Source organism: Ambystoma mexicanum, chromosome 12, assembly GCF_040938575.1.
Source record: "Ambystoma mexicanum isolate Mex_15411 chromosome 12, UKY_AmexF1_1, whole genome shotgun sequence".
In the NCBI taxonomy this organism is placed as follows: domain Eukaryota; kingdom Metazoa; phylum Chordata; class Amphibia; order Caudata; family Ambystomatidae; genus Ambystoma; species Ambystoma mexicanum.
The window spans coordinates 204,221,299-204,239,617 of NC_090936.1; positions in this window are offsets into that span (position 1 = coordinate 204,221,299).

An 18,319-nucleotide genomic window follows, 5' to 3' on the forward strand; every position below is an offset into this window, starting at 1 on the left:
GAAAGGCGGGTAGAGGCTCACTCCTAATCTAAATGAGCTAAAGAAGGATAGGTTATTACTCTTCAAAGTTGTGCAAATAGGTTTGTCTAGAAACACTAAAATCGCTTCCCTTACCGCCTGGGCCAATAAACCGAAGGAAAATCCCTTTCCTGTACTTCCGGGTAGAATCTCCTACTTCTTCTTGTGCTGTGGCTAGAATCAGAAGTGCTACGGGGAAAAATAGGATAAGAGCAATGATAAAGAGTATCCACAGAATGATTATCAAAAGTAAAGGGCCATAAGAATAAGTACGTAGTAACGCACCTGAAAGAGCCTCTGAAGAGACTAAAAGAACCCGTAATGGTGGAAAGACAATCAGCTGGAAGCTCGGTTGGTTCAACTAGGAAGAAATAAAGGACGTCACAAGCTATTATAGATAGCAGCGTAAAGCACTAAGAAGTGAGGAAAGTAAGTAGTAGAATCAGATTGAAATCTAACACGAACTTACGGAGCGTACAGCTATTCAGGAAGAGCGAAGCAACGCGCGTTGCCCCAGGTTGAATGTCCGGATATACTGTGCGGAAGCCTGGGGGCGTGGCCAACAATTGGTTGAGATCCGGCAAAAACGCTAGAGCGTTGCAGCTTGTTCTGCAACCCCCCGGAACAACTTGCGCAGCATACGAGAGTCGGGATACAGAACCGATAACCATATAAGGTGTAACAATGAGCCACATAGAAGCTTCCTGCAGTGGAAAATTTAACATCACTAAAGCAGCCATGTTGAAAAGATGGATGTTGGCTCTGAGTAAAAGTAAGCAAAAAGCTTGAAGGAGAGAGACCAAAGCTGCAGAGCTGACAGGCGCTGTAACACAATGTCATACACGACCAAAGGATAGATGTTTGGCAAAGGATCAAGGATGCCACAGCAAGAAGTAACTGCAAGGTACACAGGGAGTCAAATAGGATAAGCTATGCTCACAGGACATATTTCTCTTAGATTAAGCAAAGGAATGAACATTTGCAAATGCCAAGTATTATACTATTAAAGGTGCAGAAAGCATTTACAAAACGGAGCTACCAAGTCTTCAGAGGCCGAGGGAAGTAATGACACTCAAAATAATTGAATCAAATAGCACTAAATAGAAGGGCATAATGGACAAAATCACGGTCTCCTCACACGTGGCGCAAGACCAGAAAACAAGGCATATCCGTAAGCTCCAGACAAAGATAGCAATGTACCTTAACTCCCTTTAAAGTTCTGGCGAAGAGAACATCCAGCAAGGTCAACTACAAAGAAGAAGCCTTGGCTGAGGGTCTAACTGATGGGAGATGGTGGGCTAGTTGCCCAAGTGGGCAGTTATCTAATGTTGTTCCTCACACCTGGGTTTCATTTTGCGTACGCTCTGCTAGCAAGCCAAATGTCCAACGTTGGGAGAGAATGCCAACCAATCATGAGGGCCTATGAAGTGGTGGCATAAATTGTTGCTAGGGCCAATCTGCTGCTGTTATTCTACTATTATTTGTATTATACATAGTTGGAGGGAAGTTCAAGGCATGCCTACCAGATAAGGGGCACCCAATAATGTTACTAACACCTAAATAAGCTATAGGTATATATGTTCCCCTAACCAATTCCTCCGCCAGATAGGTTTTATTATTTGCCACGTAAGATGAAATCATAGCTGACACGCATAGAGGCATAAAGCCTTTGTGTAACTAAAATGTGTTAGAGAGTGTGTGAGCTACAATCTGTTGTTCACCAGGTTACTTTATTGAGCTGATATAAAGTAGTATTTTGCCATATTCTTTGAGTCTGTCCGGTTATTTTGGTCTGAGATCATTGATTGTGGTAATCCCATTCTGCGCTTAGAACGCTCAAAGTGGCTACTGCACAGGCAGAAAAAATCAGCCCTTGGTCATCTCCCTGATTGACCAATAAGTGATGATTTTATACAGTGTGGATAAAAGGTATGTATTTTTAAATATACTTGGAATGCGACCCATGTGTGTGTTATTTCTTTGACAAGTTTGAGGCGTGGGGCTTGGGGCTCGCATGCTTCTGCCAGGAGAGCATGTGGTTGGGAATTTCTGTCTTGGGTGTCTTGATTCACCACAGATGCACTCCCGCATCCCCTCCCATGTCACTGGATGAATGGATCCTCTTAAATGTCTCACAGGGTGGAACGGACTAGATGAGGGAAACCTCCTTCTGCCCCATCAGGATCCTCAGCAAGTAGCAGCTGCCAGTATCTGACCCCTCTGTTACTCTATTTCCCACCTGTAGAATAAGGCAGAGCACTTTGCCAAAGTCCCTAGCTGCTAACACAATGCCTTCCTTTGCTCTGCACAATCAGCGTTGCCTCAACCAAACTTGTGGTGGATTTTTGGATATCTCAACCGTTCCTGGACAGATCTGCAATGATGTGAGCCATGAACTTTCAGAAAGGCTCATTGCCTGTGGTCCATGTCTTACATCAGGCACAGCAGCTTCTACCTCCTTCCTAGTTTCAGTAATCTCTGAACACAACTTGAAATTCCCAACGACATGTGACGTGAAAGACATACACTGCCCTTAATGCCTTACCTTTCATGAGCAATCAGATGGCAGAGGTTTCTCCTCTAGAAGCAGCTGGTGATTCTGGAGGGGCCATTCATTCAGGGAAGGACACAAGGTGTGCTGAAGAGCTCCTTCACGGTGTACGATGGGTGTGGGGTCTCTGGAGTGCATTTCCGGTACTGCTCACAAAAGAAACAGCAATGGTGGAGTAGGGCAACAGAAGTGTAGCACGGACAGGTACCCGGGTTAGGCAGACCAAGGGTCGCGAGGGGGAGGTGCATGAAACAAAAGAAGAGTACAGGCGGCCAGGAGGAGCGGAACACTAGTAGAACTAGATACAACATTTAATGCTGGTGGGTGTTGATGAGCAGGGACGGGGTCTGGGGTCATAGGGTATGATGGCTATGGAACCCATGTCTCCCTGGTGAGGAGGATAAGGTGTCTGTTGGTTCCCCGGAAGAGACCCCCTCGGAAATAAGAGTGAACTGAAAAAGGCAACCTTATTTTGGGGCAAACTCTTGTAGGGGATCAGGAAACATCGAACCACATGATGTATATCGCAGAAATCCCAAGGAGAACGTACAGGTCTGGAAGGAAGGATGTGGAATGTTTATCTTTTTGGAATCTGACTTATTGAAAGGGAAATAAGGAGGTTAGATGCATGCTCCAAAATATCTTTCTGGGGATCTAATCATAAGGCGCTTTATAAATCAGTAAATACAAATACAAATACAAATGATTGGAAATAAAACAAAAATTCTGATCTTAGAGAGAGAGAGGCAATATTGCCTACAGACGTTCCCATAGGCCTTAGAAAACCAGGTCAAAGCGTGGTCATGTCGGACCGGACTGCAGTCCGGTCCGACATGGCAATTTCCGTTTCACACTATGGATCATCCACGCCCTTTGAGATGTGGGTAAACACCTAAATAGATAAAAGGAGGCTTAAGGAAATGTGTCACGCTAAATAAAAGAAATACCTTAAACCTATTAAGATAAGATTAATTCAAATGACCCTATAGGTGCACAGAAATAATCATGAAGCAAAAGGGTGACAAATCTAGGCAGGACATTTATGATAGGTGATGTGGAAGAAAACAATGGGCCTCATTACAAGGTTGCCGGTCCGGTAACAATGGTGCCGGTAAGCTACTGGCACCATTGTTACCAGACCTGCAAACTACGAGGACTGTGAGCGGGTGCCTTACCGGCCGTCAGGTCTAACCTGGCAGGCGCAACGGCACCCGCCGGTGCACCCGTCCTCCCCAATCCCATTGAGTCCTATGGATTCAAATGGGAACAGGGAGTAATTATTTCGGACGCTCAGCAATGAGCAATTACAGGGACCGCTGGGGCTGTAAGACCCTGGTAAGTCCCCATTGCGGGGCGCCAGAAAAAAAATGACTACGGTGGCAGCCGTGCGGTTTTTACCGGCACAGATACCCCCGGGCTCATAATGAGGCCCAATGGGTACAAAAACGAAAGTTTCGGTGGGTCTGCGATGGATGGCTTTTCCCAAAGAGAGCTTTCTACACTTGGAGCCATAAGACTGTGGTGTATACTCATGCGATAAACATTGATGTGTTCTTTTAAAAATGCCCTTCTGCAACCAATGTGCCAGGTTAGCTTTTGCACATGTCTCAGCCAGGCGTATAATTCACGCAAAGGAAACTCAAACTATCTTCTCTTCCTAGAGTGGCCAGCTACAGCATGTTTTGAAGCTTATCCGAGCGCAAGTAACCACACTATGGTCGACAACTGATGAGTGCCAGAGTTGTTTGTAAAGAAGCCAACACGCCTGGCGTTCTCTGTGCTTTACACTCTTCGTTCACGAGGGGAAAGGCCGAACATGTTCAATTCTCTTTCAAGTTAGTAACTAGGTGAAGGCATCGACGCCTGGCTCCAAGCATTGAACGAGAACTTGATGCCGAATTGCGACTTTCTTAATTACGCGTCGGCCTGATTCGGAGCTCTGGTTAAAAGCAGTGTAGAAAGGTGAGATTGGACCTCATTACAAGTTAGCCGGTACACGGTAAATGTGCCGGTAATAACATTTACTGGCACTTTAACTGACCGGCCAACTACAGCGTTGCCGATAGGGGTGAAGGATTTACATCTGACTCCTACCAGCAAAACACTAGCCGTATTACCGGCACAGTAATACTGTTGCCGGTAATAGCGACAGAATCCCCCCATGGAGTCCTATGGGACCCTTACCCACAGAGCAAGTGCCAGTAACAGCATTTCCGTTTGCTGATGTCCTGGCGTTAATACCCACTCATAATGAGGTCCATTCTCGCCTACAGTTGTCAGCACCACTATTCTGATGTGAATGGAACGACTAGAGGAGAGATGTCGTACTTCCAGCTGCTCGAGGGGCTAAAAACCCTCATTGTGGGGACAGCACGTGCAGCAGTATCACTGCGCGCATTTCTATAAAGACTGCCACTTTTCTAAAGCAGGAAAGTGTCCTTAATTAAGCTCTGAGTAAATTAGAAAAGTGGTGCTGCAGTCGGGAAACGCCTTAATTAACAAGAGGCAGGGTGTGCAGTCGCTGTTACCCCCCACGCCCAGCCCCCTCTCAGCCCTGCCTTGCAGTTGTCCGGCCTTAAATCAGTCACATGCCAAAGCAAAGGCTTTCATGTCCCGACACCACGTTCTTCATTTGTCAGACAGAATGTGGCGCACTTTAGAAATGGGTTGTCCCTGCTTGAAACAACACATTTCTATTTTTACAGTGCCTTCTGACGCAGGCCCTCAGTGGGGGTTAGACATGACACGATGCCCTGAAAGACGTACTAAAATCACCCTAAAAGTAAAGAGACCCTCAAAGCGAAACCGACCCCGACGCTGTAAACTCTGCAATATTTTGACCGGTATTGAGAGCGGGGGATATTCAGGCAACGTGGTCCACAGGTTATTTTCTCAATTATGCAACAGGTTGCTATTCATTCTAGTGCTGCCTTTCTCACAAGGAGCAGGGCATTTTTTTTCATGGACATGAATGTGTGGCCCAGGTGACTGATCCATATATAAAAAGAAATACAAGGCTTATAGGGGTGTCCTCGTGAAAGAGCAGCACATCCCTCTTAAGACTTAAGAATTCCACAGGGGTCATGGTTTGATCCCAATGAAAGGACACACCCCTGTCCCTTCAGCGCACACTGAATGCATCATGTGCAGCCAGAATTGCTCCACAAGGCATGTGCAGAGGGAGGACACTAGCAATGGCAATGCTAACCATGTTGGCTTTTGTGTGGGCATGGGGTAGGTATTTACTGGGAATTGCCATCATTTTACTAACTGGCCATTAATGGCAGAAACTGGAAAATGGTGCACATACCCGGGCATATGATAACAGTGCCTGGCAAATGCCTAATTAATACACAAGAGGACACTGTTAGCTTTGGCAGTGCTTGTCTTTAACAGGACTACAGTGAAGGACATGTGTGCTGCTGATAAATGAAGTGGTTGAAGGCAGACCTGGTTAAGACATTTCTATTACAAATGGTCACTAGTACGCCATTTTTCAATGTAAAGGGAAGGAAAGGGAGCAGCCACGAAATCCAGACAGAGCAGCGGAAGATCATCTAGAAGAGTAGAAGGACACCAGGTTGTCTGCCTTCAAGGACATAGCACTGCTGACAGAGTATTGTAATGGTCAAATAGCCAACAATCCCTTGGTTCTCACCGGAAATAGAAAAAGAGGCAGCTGGAGTGAAAATGGTGGTGAAGGGGGAGTGGATCTTTGGGTTGAGAGGCACATTTATGGGCTGCAGGGTTGTCCATCTCCAGGGCTGGAGGGCCGGAATCCTGACAGGTTTTCAGGATATCCTCCATTAATATTCATGAGAAAGAATGTGCATACATTTAGAATCATTGAATGCAAATTTATCTCATGAATAATAATGAGGGGTATACTGAAAATCTGACATGTTTACGGCCCTGGAGGCATGGAGGTGTACAACACTGGGCTAGAGCAAATGCTATTTAGGAAGGGAAAATGCATACTGCATTTGGTTAATAAACAGTAGAAGAGAAATGTTCAACTTGCTCAGAAAACGGGTTTACCTGATCGGCCTGGAACTCCGGGTTGCTCCCTCAACAGGTCTAACAAAAAGATTGGCACAACCCTTCCATGCCAAGAACTAGTGCTGATGCACCGATTGAAGAGGGCCTACATCACCTCTACCTGCCCCCTTGCCCTCAGCCTTTTCAATTTAGCTATCAGAATTCAACCCAGAAACACCCAACCAGACTTAAACATTGCTTTCAGCAGCAGATGTCTCCGGCTCGCCCACTGGAGCTCTTTCCAGTTTATCTCATTGGTCACCAGGCCTCCATTGTGGCACTGTCAGTGTGTGAAACAGTCAGTTCAGTCTTCCCTCACCTAGTGGCGGTTAGGGTTACCACCCGGAACCTCCCAGTGACATCTAAACAAAGCAGTAAGGGCTGTGACAATGGCGTATGCTCGGCCGGAGGCGTAAGCGAGTTTTTGTGAGGGCGATCCTGGGCCTCCCTCAGCTCAAATTATTTTGGTGCAGCCAGCCACCTTTCGACACAGCTGATTTTCAGTTGTTAGTGGGCAGGTTTCAGGGCCTTTTTGGACTGGCCAGATGATGAAGACATGGATCTAACCCTTACTAGATGAAGGCTCCTAGCAGATTAAAGATATGACGCCTTTTTCCGGGGTCGTTACCACGCAGGTATGGCGTCCAACAGGGCTCTCAGAACAATTGGCTTATGCTTCAGAACCGCCCTTGTCTTCAATGTCAGCCGGAAACGCCCTTTTCAAATCAATACTGGACACCCGAATTGGGTACATCTTGAGAACAACAAAGGGTGGGTATGCCGAGGAGTTAGGCCTGGTGTACATGGAGGTAAATAAACAAATTGACCCTAAATGGGTCAAAGATAACCCCAGAACTCTGGCCTGCATCTTTGTTCTCTCTCTCACTTATAGCTAGACATCTATGCTTACATCACCGTTGATGAAACACATAGCGGCATTCTACAAGAAAGTAAAGCATGTGCAGTAAATTAATGTTACCTCCAGCTGGGGTGAGAGAAACCTATAGGGTTATCCTGCTTAGCGCAATCAATGTGCCAGCATTAGACTTTGCTAATGCCATTCAAGTGGGGTTGCCAGATTATGCCACCCGCAGACGGGGTCAAGTCAAGATTCACAGTCAAGGGCATGTTCAGAAAGCCCAAATTTGGACACATCTCACCGGTGCCTGTTTGGCTGCGTTTGCTCCTGATCAGCTTTCAAAGTTCTCTGCAAAGCCCCTTTAGGCTGTCTCAGGAAATGGTCCCTTTCCCTTTGGGGCTCAAGTAAGCACAGGCAGGCAAGAGCCCTCACTTGCACTGAAAATGGTGGCTTTCAGACAATGACATCGGGAAAGGGGCTGGCGCGAGAGGTGCAGCTACGCCAGGTCTTGAGCAGATTTGAACCAAGAAGTAATATGTTGGGCCTAATTCATGGAACTTTTAGCGCGGTGCAAAGTGACTTTACGCTGCAAAAAAACACGTTGCACCACTCTGTGAATCAGGGCTGGTTCAACATGTTTGTTGGCAGTTGTACCGCGCTAAAAGTTCCACGAGGGGCTAGAATACATGAAACGTTGCACTGGTGCAAGTGCAAAGTTGCACAGTATTAGAAGTAGGGCAAACTTGGCCCTATATTTAAAAACACTGGGACACATTAGAAAACATTTGCACCATGACAAGTGCACTTTGGCATGGTATAACAACCCAGGCCAAAAATGGCCCTAGTGCAAAAATGCAGTGATAATATAACTTGTTTGCACTAATACAGTGCAACTTTGCACTTGCACTGGTGGTGTGCAATACACATACAAATGGATACAGACCAGTTTGTGTTAGACGGAGCAAAATATCAAGATACAATTGTACATTGAGATATGCCAATTAACAGAAAGATTAAAAAGTACTCCAGGTTTGGTTAAAAAGATTCAAGCCTCTCAGGAAGTTAAGGGTTCCTGCTAAAACATTGAGGGGTTTCTGCTAAAATCATGTATAAGCCATTAAAACTTTATGATCCTATAATCAGAGCCTGGTTGTTCCTAGATTACCGCAAACGTCTCTGGACCATGGATTTTGTAGAACTATTTAAGTTTGCTGGATGTAGTCAGACACCTGTTGGGTAACTGGCTTTCAAATAAACATCACTTATAAACTTGTCGTTCTGCTTTTTTACATAATCATTCGTCAAACAACTTTCAGATAAATGATGGATACTTGTAAATCCGCATGGAACTATGCAATTGGAACTATGCAATTGGCACATGGTCTCAACGAAATGGAGGCAAAAGACACATTTTTCTATCGTCCTGTAACCCAATGATTCTGTGTAAACACCTAATCTGGCATTTGCCGAAAGCTATACAATCTCTCACAGAGGCTAACATGGGCATGTGCCATGTTGCTAGACAGCCAGCCTCGCTGCCATCTAAAATAAGCCACTCTCCAGATGCAGCACCTCATTGACATCCTGCTAAAATGAAGGCTTCCCACAATCACTCGATCGTTTAACACCAATGTAACCTTGAAGTGATGCCAGTCTGTAGAATCAGTCACACTCACTGAACATCACTTCCCAAAATTCGCCAGGTGCTTTGATTGGTCACATACTGAATCATTCTATCTCGTGAAAGGCATTCTATTGTTCGGTCGGGTACATAAGTACAGCTTTTAAAACACCATGCTGTTGTATCCGGGTGGTGGGGGCTCTCTGCTTACTTCTAAGAGGAGGGAACTCCTTGACACGTGGATTAAAAACTTCAAGTCATGTGACATGGCCATATGACTGCTTACCAACCTCCTGATCCTTGAACTTTTCCTTCTCACTTCTTGTCACAGAACAGAATCCTTTGAGGCCAACTGTCAAAATGCTTCACTCCCATAGTTTCCTGCACATGTTAATTTTCTGTCACTTAGAAACGTTACAGTCAAGAGGTAAAATAGTAAGCCGGGAAAGCATACTTGACAACTGAAAAGCTATAAGATATCGAGAGGGAATAGATCAGAAAAGTTCAGGGTAGTGACACAAATTCTCTCAAATCTCAATTGCTACCAAGATTCCCATCCTGAAAGAGGATACAGTGCACAAAAATAAAGTCTTAACAAAAACCAAAGTCTCAGAGGTTTTCCCAATGTCTGGGATTTGGCTTCTCTCCAGGAGACCTCAGTGGTAAAGAATATCACAGGTTTAACAGGGACAGTTGCCCTTTATTTTCCCTTCTCTTTTATTTTCTCTCCTTGCCAGCCTTTTATTTTTTAAATATTATTTATTGTGTCATAGTTCACCAGCTGAACGTTTCAGAAATTATTAATAAACTCTGTCAGCATTGTTTTAAATCACCTCCCACAAACAGCAGACATTAATCACCATTATGTTATAAAATATTAAATAAGATTAAAAGTTATTGTACAACATAACTGATGTCTCAACTGTGATAAAACAGCTTATTACACAAATAACATTAAGGTTCTAAAACACTCTCAATAAAAACCGCTTTTAGGAATCTCATCACATTAATTTTTCAGGAGATTTGATGAACCTCGAGCAAAATATGCCCTAAAACCTTCTATGAGTCACCGTAGAAATATCCCATAGCACATTCAAGCCCTAGATGTCTCAAAGTTTCAATTTCATTAGACATACAGAAACAACAAGATCTCCGGTCGCAAATTATTGCATCTCTTCCTCCTAAAATCTCATTAGAGGATAAAAGGTTCAGTATATATATTTTTTTTTTTAATAGCATTTCCAGTGGGCATCTGGAAATGTTATCAGGTAATCTGGAAGCTTATTTAAATGGTTCCCATCCAAAAGAATGTAATAGTGAAAGGTATAAGGTTTACATTCTTCGATGGTTTTGATCCAGTCTGCTCTCCAAGGTCGCTTCTTGATCACTAAGGGATTAGTATCAAAATGTCTAAAGAGGAAATAAGGGAGGTCAGAATTTGCAGAACCTCTGTCTTATCAACCTGACCACCTTCATCCTCCTGTTCAACCAATGTATCCACCTTACTAACCTCTTCCTGTAGCTTTGGCTACATCTCCTTTGCTGCTTGCTTTCTGCTTTCATTCCTCATTCCAACTCCTGTGCTCCTGCTCCTGTTTAAACTCCTCTCGCTCCTTCATCCAGCTGTCTCCGAAACCATTGCTGCCTCCTGTCTCCAGTCCTCCGTTTCTACTCCAAACACGTATTCTGAAAGACTGAGGCTGTGCGTTTTTATAATGCTCTGTTCCCGCCTACCAGCCTCTCTCTAGTAAAAGGTGATTTAGGTGTGCTAGATGGGATGGGGAAATGCTGTTGATCTCTGCCTTCTGGAAATGCTAACAGCCTGATATGAGACAAAGATGTGTCTCGTCTCTCTCCTTGGGTGGCCCGCTCTCTGGCTGGCACACCCTGGCCCTGCCTTGCAGCCTCTCTCTGGGGTAAGGGATCTAAGGTGTGTCTCAACATGCAGTTGGTGTATGGAATGGCTGGGGGCTCTTTATCCGAGGATGGATTCCAGTTCTGATATGAAACTTGGGGCTAGTTAGTCCCTTCTGTTGGGCATGCCTCTCCCTTATTGCTGCACTGTAATCCTACCCTCATTTGAAAATTCTTAACCTGTTTTTTCGTACTTTATGAGATCGAATGTCTTGTGTGGAAGATGGGTGAATGGCTGCCAGTCGAATATCTCTTCCTAATATAGGTTACTCTGTTTTACTGACTGTGTTGATTTAGGTGAGAATCATGCATCCAGGTGAGGGGAGCCAAGCATGCAATGCTGCCAGTTCTGCAGGATTGCTGCTCCTTGCTATAGAGTCCCCAGTACCATTGGAAGCGAGAGCACTGTGCTTTCCGGAGAGCTTGAGTTCCCTTCCTTATCCCATATCACCTACACTTTGCAGTTGTAGGGGCTGTAAGAGACCTGTTATCTAGTTCAGCACCATATGACTACCCCCTGCCTTGAGGCAGGAACTCAGTAACAGTGACCCGGATACAACCTTGGGGCCCATCATCCACTAACTTGGGTAGGGACCTGGATCCCTTGGCCAAGTCCCTGAATGTCTCCAGAGCAAGGCAGGGAAATTTGTCACAACTCCTACACCTTCCCAGGATACCTGATGTCACATAGTAAACCTGTGCCCTCTTTAGGGCAGGATGTGATCTCGAAGCTCTGTCAGCTGACCAAGGAAACTGGCCATTGGGAGTGGCGAGACTCTCAGACAAGAGAAAGAAAAAAGAATAATACTGTGGAACTGTAGCTCCAAAAGACAAATTATGAAAAAAACAGACATGCACATGATTTTTCTATCCCCAGTTTTAACAGACAGCTGGACACATTTTTTTAATATTTCCTTCAGGAAACCACCAACACCTACCATGGCAAATATTTTGTTAAATGGTATCTGCTTTCAACAATGAAGTGAATCACAGTCTTCTTAAAGTTACCTTTCAGTAACTGACCTCGTAAATAGGGCAGATTTTTATTATATTCCAGAAAGCCCATTGCATGGGTAAGCTTTGATGATATTTTGACACAAAAGAGATGTGTGCTGGGAGGCGGCTAAAGTCACGCGAGATGTACAATATCATTTCACTAGGTGGCCCGTTCAGCTTTTATGAATGCATCAGCTTTCTGCAACATTGTTCTTTCTAGCAGCCACTACACCTTGGGGCAACCATATTTATGAAGGCCAAGATCACATGCCCCCTTCAGCTCATTCAATTGTACTACTTTCCTGCTTTAGACATATTGAATCTTTTTTGCGTTATATAACTCTGCCAAGAACCTTGCTAAATTCAGGGTGCTCCACTGTTATGACAGTTATCATAGGACCTGGCCAGATGCTAATGGTAGGATCCAATCTAGCAATGGCTAAATTGCTAAAAGATTTTGGGGATCATTATGAGTATGCCGGTATCTTGCTGGTAATTCCGGCAGGATAGCGGCTAACTGACCCTACGATTTCTGCTGTCTGATATCCCATATTACCAGGGTATTCCAGGTGGCGGAAACACCAGTAAATCCTTAGTCAGGTCTAACTGTTGGTGTTAACATATCTTAAAATGACAAATAAACAAAAGGTTTAGGATAGCTTCACCTCAAATAAGGCTCACCTAGGGGTTCCGTTCCCCGGGTGTCTTGAGCAAAGTCCAAGAGAAGTCTGGCCATTCATAGGGTATCCTGGTTCTCCCTGGTAGAGACAAGCGTGAATTTCAGGGGTGCCTGCACCCTGCTTCTCTTTGAGATCTATCCAGAAGACTCAGACATGAGCAAGAAGGTTTTCCGACAGCCAGGTAGGCTGGGAAAAGGGCACCTTATTATATTGACTCAACCCCTGTCTGAAGTATGAACCTTAATCCCTAACTGTCTAAGCTCCCTCCTTGTTTCTTTCACCTCTGTTGACCACTCTTGTTCTTCCTCCGGTACCCGTATATTTGGCTCCCTGTCTCATAGAGGCAGTTCCCTCTTTTTATTTAGGAATTGAAGATTTTTGAGCACTACCTACTGAACCTGTCTGTCTCTTCCACCTGTAACTCTGCTCCAAAATGACTTCACCCCATGAGCAGCTTCCACCTGCAAGCCAAAATGTTCTGGACTCTCAACAGTAGCCTCTCCACCTCTGTAGGTGTCTCTTACCCGAGTGCCTAAATATTGTTGGCTCTTAAAATTGCCTCCTACATCAAACAGGCTTCTGACATCCAGTTTCCATATGTGTCCTTCCCAACAGGCTTCCCTATCTCCTTCCGGACACCTGACCTCCAAGACCATGGCCCACAGCTCCAAAACTTTGGACTCTGTCACTAGCTTCGTTTCAGGTCAGGCCAGGTCACAGAGTTTGCCTTTGCGACTCCACTGTGGTAGTTATGCTTGGGATGCTGCTTGAGCTAATCACTTCATGTTCCTGTTATGAAATGTCTAAGGAGTACGCATTCATTTGTGTTCATCGCAGCAATTTTTGCTGCCGCTGTTTTCACTATGGAGTTTTCACCCCGGCCGTTTTGATGATTTAAAAAGGAAATGGGGGGTCCCATCCCACCCAACTAAAACCCAGCCCCACTACCTCACCCACCACCCCGAAACCCAACAAAAACACACCACACATATATTTTTAAAAAGAGAATCACCAAAATTGCTGGTGTGAAAACGCCAGTCATAACAGCCGCCGCAAAAATTGCTGCGATGAAAATACAGTAACCGAATGAAAACATATTCATTTTTATAGTGGATCATTAGTTAAGTAGAAATATCACAGATCAAATAATCCCCACTGCGACAACTCCAACATACAATTTAGAACAAGAAACAGGCTATTGAAATCAGAATACTTTTTTTAATTTAAAACAATGTATCAGAGAAACGCAGGTGGATCTCCTAACCCACAATACTGGGGATTTCTCCTTTTAAGACATTACAAATAACTAAAGTATGAAATGAGAATGAATACCAAACATCTGTAGATAGAAAAATAGATATGAACTGTTCTAGAAAATATGCTCAGATATTTTACTTCACAATCTCTCTCTAAACACTGTTTAGCATATGAAATCATTTCTATATGAAAGAAACAATTGGCAAATATGATATACAAAACAAATGAGATATACTGTTGGACTGTGGATAATACATTCTAGAGAAATATCATCCTAAATAATAAAAGGCCAGATGTATGTTTGTCTGATGCAATCTTGCGCAATAGAGACTGCCCGATTGGCCTTTTGTCACCGCTAGAGGGGGCTCTTGCCTTAGGAATATACAGGGGACCTACAGTATGAATTGAAACCTACTGTATCTTCTACCTTAGGATATATAGTGGGCCTACTGTGTTGATGAAAACCTAACAGATATGTTTTTCTATGAACATGAATTACAATTGATTACAATCAAATATACCACAAAATATATTTACACTCTGAAAATATCTTTCCTTATGCACTTTGGCCCGTGTACACAGGCATTCACACTAGTTGTACAATATTGTAGTATATTCAGAATCCCTTTTCAGAATAAATGGACAAATACATTGGAATGGGTTCATATTTATTTATAAAATTTGAACAAATCAAGGGGTGAGTTCCTGATTGTTTATCTTTTATTTAAAAGGGAAAATGAGCTTGGGTTTCTTTTAAAGGAAAAAAGCAGCTTGCAGGAAATTAAACATCCTGAACACCAGATTCCTCAGAATGTTACAAACCCTGGGGCATTCTTGGGAAATGGTCATTGTGGCGCAGTTGGCGGCGTATCTCAAGCATTCATATTCTCCTACCTAATATGGTCTCTGTATTTCAGGGTGACGGTACAGTGGTTCTGAAGGCATTCGATCCTGCTCCTCCCATCCGTGCTGAGAAAGTACTTCCGGGACCGAACACAGACGGCATCGCGTTATAACTGATTACAGCAGTCACGCTTCATGAGTATCGAGCTAGGAACTCCTAGACTTTTTGCTTGCATTCCAAATCCCTGATTCACATTTTCCTTTTCTTTCTTTCCCGCTAGCAGGAACTCCCTCTTTCCCCCCCGTGTCCATCCGTTCGTTCACACAAGGATTTTTCAATCCAAACATTTCCGGGGAACTGCACAACGTAGGTAGACATACCACTACATCACATCCAATGCAACGGACGTCAGACATACCAACTCATCTTATTTACTCGTTTAATTTAGCATCTCATGCAACTCACGGTTACGCGGACTGCATCTCCCAGCCACCACCTCTATTCCCTTGCGGAGCGTTTCCCCGGGAATACCTTCCAAACTCCATTCAGGATTCTGGTACGAATATCTCCCAGTACTAGTGGTCTCTTTGTTCCCCGTTTTATCTGAGTTTGCTTAAGATTTGTATCCCCATCTAGATCCTCACTCCCAGCTCCATCGAGGATTCAGCCTACTTTAACCTCAGCAACAACTAGCGTCAAGGGTAGTATATTATCTATTCATTTAACTTACCTGTTTACTTTTATCCAGGTTAACTTTCCATTCTCATTATAGCTAGTGTTGGAACCGGATTGAACACCCTGACGTCTCCAGGACGATCCGACAGCGACTAACTACACCCGGAAGACACACACCTGAGACAAGCTCCATTCCGCTTCCAACGATCACCATCTAAAAGGGTTTTCTTCCCCTCAAGGGTTTCCCTGGTGTTTTCACATTGTGCACTTTACAGCTGCCCAGTGAAAGAACGTCAGGGGAATCTCTCCTATCATCAATCTATCGTTTGAAGATTAGGTAGGACTTTGTGTACTTGTACTTGTGTGTTACTTGTGAGGATGAAAGAGGGCGTCTCCCAACCCCCGTAAAGAGTATTGTTACATAGCACCCTCACATCACGGGTAACAAGAATACGAAGGAACAAACATGGAACAAGTTCAACAACTTGGGCAGCCATGCAAAACAGCAGAGGTACAGTTTCTCAAGCAAGCAAATGCCTCTTTAAAGAGTCAAGTGGGTAGATCAGCTCAAACTTCAGAGGTACCTCCGGGACCCCTCCCCTCTGGTAGATTTGATGGAAACCTGGTTAAAGAATTCCTAGAATCTTGCACCGTCCAGTTTGCATTTAAAGCGGCTTTTTTCCCTACAGATCGGGATAAGGTTGGTCATATGATTTCTCAAATGACCGGAGCCGCATTGGCCTGGGTCACCCCATTAGTCACTAATAACAAACCTATACTGGACTCATATTCCGCCTTTTGCAACAGTGTAAAGAATATGTTTGGTAGACAAGAAGAAACCATAGCCGCTCAAGAACGTCTTCTAGACCTCAAACAAGGCTCACAGGATATCCTGTCGTATATCACTTGTTTCAAACAGATGGCAGCTGATACTGCTTGGGCAGACAATGCCCAAATAACCATAGTAAGGAGAGGCCTATCAGAAGAATTAAATGATGAGGTTTCACATGTACCCCGTCCCCATAATATCAGTGAATTCATATCTTTAGTGATGCAACTAGACTATAGACTCCAGGAAAGAAACCGTGAGAAAAGAAAGGGAAAGAACAGCTGACCACAACAGGAAGGGTGTGCGACACCTAGTAAACCTATATCAACGGAAGAACCCGTGCAGTTGGGAGTCACTCGCGGTCCTCTCTCACCAGAAGAGCGCTTTAGACGAAAGTCTCTCGGACTTTGTATGTATTGTGGAGCCAGTACTCATACCGTCAAAGAGTGTCTATTAGTTCCTACTAAGAAGGAGGGAAACGCCAATGCCCGGCCGTAAGGGGAACAACGGTGCAGGGTAATTCATCCACAAACAGTTCCCTCTTTAGTGCCTTTTCAGATTCCCAGAGTCCCCTATCAGACAACGGAATGGTTGTGCTAGGAGTATCTCTCTCATGGTAAAACATCAGTCTGGAGAACGTGCTGGCCCTGGTAGACAGTGGGGCTGCTGGAAATGTCATTGATGATGCATGGGCTCAAAAGCATAACATTCCTAGAACCTCTAAGTCAATCTCCATCCCAGTAGAAAGTGTCGATGGAAGTCCTCTCGTTTCAGGTCCCATTAAGGATCATACAGAATCCCAGATAATGACTGTAACCACTCATCAGGAAGCCCTAGAGTTAGATATCATACGAACAGCGCATTATCCCATCATCCTAAGTCTACCCTGGTTAAGAAAGCATAACCCTTACATCAATTGGGCAGCAGGAACTCCCTTTTTGAGCTCAGAGAAGTGTGTCCGAGACTGTTTAAAAAAGATTACCTCTCAATCCGGAAGGGATCAAGACCCAGGGAATTCAAGTCCTTTGGGAACCCTATTAAACCAGGTCTCTACACTACCTCCTAAATATCAACAATTTTAATCAGTATTTACACACACTGAATACTCTGTGTTACCCCCACATGGAAGGGATGACTGTGCCATAGATTTAGTACCAAACAGTCCTCTTCCATTCGGCCGAATGTATCTTTCTTTCCGCCAAGGAAAAAGAAGTGCTAAAGGAGTATCTGCGAACACATTTACAAAATGGCCTTATCATGGAGTCAACATCCCCGGCGGCAGCTTCACTTTCTTTTATTCCAAAAAAGAACACCACCGAACTACGCCGTGTATCGAGTATCGAGGGTTAACCCCTTCAGTGCCAAGGACGAGACATCTCGCCATTGGAATTGCATGTGCAAAGCAGGGATCGCTCAAAACTGTAATCCAACCCCCGGGCTATGTGAGGGGTAGGTCCCCCCTCACTGCCAGGGGGCTGGATTACCTTCAGTTTCACGTCGGCATGCTTAAAGCACGTCGGCGTGAAACTGAAAGTAAAATCACTGCAGCAGCCATTTTCGGCTGCTGCAGAGAAGAAAGAAGGTGAGTGCCCTTCTTTGTCAGCCTTGATCTCTGGCTGTATTTCAAGCCGGAGATCGAGACGGGTGTCGTTGGAAAGGGGAGATTCTCCCCTTTCCAACAATACCCATTGTGTGGCATCTCTGCTCAAGGATCGGGCGCGGGGCGCACGATCCGTGAGCAACAATGTCACAGGATCAATGGAGATCCGTTTGTGACGCAGGGGGAGAGGGGGATGCATACTAGGTAAGCGGCCCTCTTCCCCCCGTGCCCCCAAAGCATGGGGCCACAGTGCTGGAGACCCCTGGGGCAGATGATCACTGCCACCAGGGGTGAAAAAGAAGAAGAAAAGAAAGGCGAGTGAAGGGGGGAGGTGGGAAGAGGTTTGGGGCCCTGGGGCCCACTAGGCCAACAGGGATATAGGAAAAAGTGGTGTCCTTGGAAAGGGGAGTTTCTCCCCTTTCCAAGGACACCACGTA